The sequence below is a fragment of the Prionailurus bengalensis genome, chromosome B2 (genome assembly GCF_016509475.1).
Source record: "Prionailurus bengalensis isolate Pbe53 chromosome B2, Fcat_Pben_1.1_paternal_pri, whole genome shotgun sequence".
NCBI classification, from domain to species: domain Eukaryota; kingdom Metazoa; phylum Chordata; class Mammalia; order Carnivora; family Felidae; genus Prionailurus; species Prionailurus bengalensis.
The window spans coordinates 94,779,868-94,786,553 of record NC_057349.1 but is presented as its reverse complement, the minus strand read 5'-3'; the positions used below and the strand labels follow the sequence as shown (position 1 = coordinate 94,786,553).

General features: G+C 37.0%; 1 pseudogene; it reads left to right on the top strand.

Annotated features, from left to right (window-relative positions):
- Positions 1–2,668: 2,668 nt before the first annotated feature.
- Positions 2,669–4,481, top strand: LOC122489808 (annotated as a pseudogene).
- Positions 4,482–6,686: the final 2,205 nt, after the last annotated feature.

Below are 6,686 nucleotides of genomic sequence, written 5' to 3'. Positions count from 1 at the left end.
CTGAAGCCTACTTCATTAGTTTGAAGTACCCTCAAACTAATAGATTGTATAATCTTAATTTAGTTAATTTACATATTCCCTGCCCAAGAACAGGTTTTTGTAGGGTGTCAGAGCCCAGTGATTGTGTAAAACTTAAACCCTTATAGTCAGAGGTTCAATTCCTCTTCGTAACAACATGTTTAGAATTAATATTATCTCATTGGTTATCCCCACCCCACTTGCCATAGCATTCCTCAACTAATCAAATGAAAAGTGCTAGAATATATACAACTTTGCAAAGGACCAAAAATTATTGGCCCTCATGGTCTATTACAACCCATTGTTGATGCTATAAAACTATTCATTAAAGAACCAATGAAATGCTAACATCATCAATATCCATATCCATTAGTGAACCAATCTTAGCCCTCACCATAGCAACAATAATATAAATTCCCCTGCCTATACCATATCCACTAGTCAATATAAACCTAGGAGAACCTATTCGTGCTAGCTATGTCAAATTCAGTTATATATTCCATCCTCTGACTTGGATGGGCCTCAAATTCAAATATGCTTTAACTGGAGCTGTAGGAGCAGTAGCCCAGAGAATTTCATATAAAGTAACTCTAGTAATTATCTTACTATCAGTACTGTTAATAAATGGATTGTTTATACTACCAACATTAATCACTAATCAAGAATTCTTATGATTAATTTTTCTATCATGACTACTAGCCATGATATGATTCATTTCAACCCTACCAGAAACCAACAGAGTCTCAGAATCAGAACTAGTCACTAGCTTCAGCAGTGAATATGCAGAAGGCCCTTTTGCCCTATTTTTCCTAGCAGAATAGGCCAAAATCATCCTAATAAACATTTTCACAACAATCATATTCCTAGAAACATTTAGGAATGCCAGAACTACATGCCAGAACTACATACAGTTAATTTTATTATCAAAACCCTCCTACTAACCATTACCTTCCCATGAATCCGGACATTTTACCCACAATTCCAAAACAACTAACTGATATATCTCTTGTGAAAAAACTTTCTATCATTACATTAGCCCTTTGTATGCAATACATATCCTTGCCTATAATTATACCAGGTATGACATCACAATCCCAAAAATATGTCTGACAAAGAATTTCCTTGACAGAGTAAATGTAAATAATAGATGTTTAGACCTTATTTCTGGAATTATAGGAATCAAACTACTTTTAAGAATTAAACGATTAACCCCTGAGACATAGCAGTATCTACTAAATATTTTCTAACACAAGCAACCACATCAATACTGCTTATAATGGCCATTAATAACTTAATATACTATGGACAATGAACAATTACAAAAATCTTTAATCCCACAGCATCCATCTGCCATTGTAACAATAGCTCTCATTATAAAACTTGGACTTCCCCCTTTCCACTTCTGAGTACCTGAAGTAACACAAGAGGGGTGCCTGGGTGGCTCAGTCGGTTAAGCGTCCGACTTAGACTCAGGTCATGGTCTCACCGTTTGTGAGTTCGAGCCCTGCATTGGGCCCTATGCTAACAGCTCAGAGCCTGGAGCCTGCTTCAGATTCTGTGTCTCCCTCACTGCCCCTCCCTTGCTCGCTCATTCTCTCTCTCAAAAATATACAAACATTAAAAAAAATTTTTTTACTTTGAAGTAATACAAGGAATTCCCTTATCTTCATGTTAATTTTATTAATACAACAAAACCCTGCACCAATGTCAGTCTTATGCCAAATCTCACCATCCATTAATCCAAACTTAATTCTAATCATAGCTATTACATCAATTGTAACTGGAAGATGAGGTGGGCTTAACCAAACCCAACTGTGAAAAATCATATCCTATTCATCAGTTGCCCACATGAGATGAATAATACCTTACAATGACATCACGATGACACTCACCACATATATATTATGTGTAATTCATCCAACACTACACTATCACTCTCATATATATAAAACAAAATACCCTTAATCACTATATTAATCTTCACTACCATACTATCAATAGGCCTTCCTCCTCTCTAAGGATTCCTGCCCAAATGGATAATTATCCAGGAAATGACAAAAAAAAATGATCTTATTATACCAACATTAATAGCCATTATAGCACTACTCAATCTGTACTTCTACATGCAATTAACTTCACATCACTAATTATATTTCCATCAGTAAACAACATAAAAGGACATTTTGAAAGTACAAAATGATTAACTCTTTTAACACCACTAATTATAACATCAACAACAGTCCTCCCACCTGCACCTATCAATCTTGGACTAGAAATTTAGGTTAGAAAAGACCAAAACCCTTCAAAGTCCTAAGCAAGTATATTCACTTAATTCCTAAAAAGTACAGGGATTGCAAAACTCTATCCTACATCAATTGATTGCAAATCAAGTTCTTTAAGCTAAAACCTTACTAGATTGGTGGGTTTTCACCCCATGAAATTTTAGTTGGTGGTTAATACCCTTATCAGTTGGCTTCAATTACGTCTCTCACCATCTAGTGGGGGAAAAGGGCAGGAGAAGCCCAGCAGTGTTGGAGCTGCTTCTTTGAATTTGTAATTCAGTAGGATATTCACCACAGGGCTTGACAAAAAGAAGACTCAACTTCTGACTTTAGATTTAGAGGTTACTGCTTACTCAGCCATTTTACTTATGTTCATAAACTGCCCACTATTCTCCACAAACCATAAAGATATCAGCACTCTATACCCACTATCTGGTGCATTAACTAAAATAGGAGGAACTGCCTGAAGCTTTTAACCCATATGTAACTTGGCCAACCTGGAGTTTATCGGGAGATGACCTAATTTATAATGTACTCACAATTGCCCATGCACTTGTGGTAATCTTCTTTAGAGTATTACCTATTATAATCAGAGAATTTGGGAACTGTTTAGTCCCCTTAACAACCAGAGCACCTAATAAAGCATTCCCCCAAATAAATAACATGAGCTTTGACTATAACCACCATCATTTCTGCTCTTACTCACCAACAGTTGGAGCAGGTACAGGAACCAGTTGAACAGTATAAGCACCCCCAGCCAGCAACCTAGCTCACATAGAAGCCTCAGTCAATTTAACATCTTCTCTCTGCATCTATGTGTAGCCTCAATTTTAGGGGCTATAAATAATATTACCATAATTATTAATATAAAACCACCCAGCTATATCTCAATACCCAACACCTTCATTCATTGGATCCCTCCTAACCACAACCATCCTGCAACTACTATCACATCCAGTCTTAGTCTGAATTACCATATTACTAACAGACCATAACCTACACACCACATTCTTTGATCCTATAGGAGGAGGCAACCCAAGTTGATACCATACCTACTTCGAGTTTTTTTTGTTTGATGGTGGTTGTTGTTGTTTCAGAGAGAAAGAAAGCAGGGGAGAATCAGAGGGAGAGGGACAGAGAGAATCCTAAGCAGGATTCTTACCCAGCATGGAGCCCGACATGGGGCTTAATCCCACAACTGTGAGATCATGACCTGAGCCGAAATCAAGAGTCGGACACTTAACTGACTGAGCCTCCCAGGTGCCCCACCAATACCTATTTTGATTTTGATTCTCCAGATATCCCAAAGTTTATCTTCTTATCTTCCCTGAATTTAGAATAATTTCATGTGGTATGATGTATTATTCAGGTAAAAAAGAACCTTTTGGACATATAGGAATAGTCTGAGTGGTAATATCTCCTGGATTCCTAGGTTTTATTGTATGAGCCTATCATATATTAACAGTAGGCACAGATGTTGATACGCAAGCATGTTTTACATCAGCTAATAGAATTATTGTCGTCCCTACAGGAATAAAAGTATTTAGTTAACTAGAAACCCTTCATAGAAACATTAAATGATTACTAGCCATACTATAACTTTTATCTTCCTATTCACAGTAGGAGGTCTAACAGGAATTGTCTTAGCCAACTCATCCCTAGACATTATTCTCCAGGACACATACGTTTGGTAAGACATTTTTACTATGTATTATCAATAGGAGCATTATTCGCCATCATAGGAAGATTTAGTCACTATTCCCATTATTTTCAGGCTACACGTTCAACCATACTTGGGCAAAAGCCTCTTTACAATCATAGTAATTGGAGCTAATATAACTTTCTTCCCATAGCACTTTCTTGGCCTCTCAAGAATGCTCTGACATTGCACTGACTATCCAGATGCATACATAACATGAAATACTATGCCACTGTAGGTTTATTTATCTCCCTAACAGCAGTAATATTAATTATATTCATAATTTGAGAAGCATTTGCATCTAAATGAGAAGTAGCAATAGTGGAATTAACTAACACTAATCTTGAATGACTACATGGCTACCCTCTACAATATCATTCATTTGAAGAACCCACTTATATAAGTCTAAAATAAGAAAGGAAAAAATAGAACCCTCTCAAAATGGTTTCAAGTCAATACCATAACCATTATGTCTTTCTCAAAAGTGAAATATTAGTAAAAATTACATAACTTTGTCAAAGTTAAATTATGGGTGTAAGTGATTTAAAAAAATTTTTATGTTTATTTATTTTTGAGAGGGAGAGAGAGAGAGAGCACAAGTGGGGGAGGGGTAGAGAGAGAGGGAGACACTGAATCCAAAGCAGGCTCCAGGCTCTGAGCTGTCAGTACAGAACCCAATGTGGGGCCTGAACCCACAGACTGGGAGATCATCACCTGAGCCAAAGTCAGACGCTCAACCAACTGAGCCACCCGGGCTCTCCTGGGTGTAAGTTCTTTATATCTCCATGGCATATCCATTCAACTAGGCTTCTAAGGTACAACATTCCCCATCATAGAAGAACTCCTACACTTTAACAACCATACATAATCATCTTCTTAATCAGCTCTCTAGTTCTTTGTATCATTTCACTAATATTAACAGCTAAATTAACCTAAATACAATACATGTACAAGAAGTAGAAACAATATAGACTATCCTACCAGCAACTATCCTAATCCTAATTGAGATCAACAACCCCTCACTAACTGTAAAAACTATGGGCCATCAATGATACTGAAGCTATGAATATACAGACTATGAAGACTTAAACTGTGACTTCTATTTCTTGACTTCTTTGACTTCTTAAACTTTGATCCCCACACAACACCTAACACCAGGAGAACTACAACGAGTAAAGGTTGACAACCAAGTTGTTTTTGCATAGAAATAACAATCCAAATATTAATCTCATTAGCAGACATCTTACACTCATGATCCATCCCTCTCTAGGCCTAAAAATAGATGCCATCTCCAGACAATTAAATCAACCAGAATACCTATACATCCAGGCCTATATTATGGGCAGTGCTCAGAAATATGTGGGTTAAATCAGTTTTATACCAATCATTCCTGAATTAATTCCACTAAAACACTTAGAAAAATGATCTGCAACTGTACTGTAATGTCATTAAGAAGCTAAATAGCATTAACCTTATAAGTTAAAGACAGAGTTTAAGCCTCTTTTTAATGATATGCCACAACTAGACACATCAACATAATTTATCACCTTCATATCAATCATTATAACCCTATTTGTTATATTTCAACTAAACATTTCAAAACATTACTACCCATCAAGCTCAGAATTAAAGACGACGACGACACTGGAGTACCTCACCTCTTGAGAGAAAAAGTAAATGAAAATCTATGTGCCTCTTTCAGTACCCCAATAATGATAGGGTTATCTATTAAAGTTTTATTCGTTATATCCCCTATACCTAGCCAGCTAATCAACAACTGTCTAATTGCTATCAAACAATGACTAAAGTCAGTTAACATCAGACCAAATAATAACTATCCAATAAGCCATACAGAGAAAGACAGATACCATATGTGTTCACTCTTATGTGGATCCTGAGAAACTTAACAGAAACCCATGGGGGAGGGGAAGGAAAAAAAAGAGGTTAGAGTGGGAGAGAGCCAAAGCATAAGAGACTCTTAAAAACTGAGAACTGAGGGTTGATGGGGGGTAGGAGGGTGGGGAGGGTGGGTGATGGGTATTTAAGAGGGCATCTTTTGGGATGAGCAAGACTCGGTGTTGTATGGAAACCAATCCGACAACACATTTCATATATTTTTTTAAAAAAACAAATAATAATTATCCATAATCATAGGACAAAATCAAGGACAAAACTGAACCTTAATATTCTATTCCTCATCCTTTTATTGACCCAGCAAACCCCTGGGCCTACTACCACACTCATTTACACCTACCATACAACTTTCAGTGAATCTGGGAATAGCCATTCCACCTTAAGTAGGGACAGTAATTAATGGTTTGCGTCACAAAACAAAAGCATCCTTAGCCCACTTTCTGTCTCAAGGGACACCCATCCCACTCATTCCAGTACTAGTAGTTAACGAAACCATTAGTCTTTTCATCCAACCAAGAGCACTAGCTGTATCTAGTACAAACTGCCCATATCGCTGAACACCTACTCATCCGTTTATTTGGAGGAGGAAGCCTTGCCTTAATGAACATTAGCCCACCAAGGCTCTCATTAACCTTCATCATTCTTATTCTGCTATCCTTGAATTCACTATGGCCTTAATTCAAGCTTACGTATTCACTCTACTAGTAAGCCTTTCCCTTACATGATAACACCTAATGACCCACCAAATCCCCACATACCATACAGTAAACGAC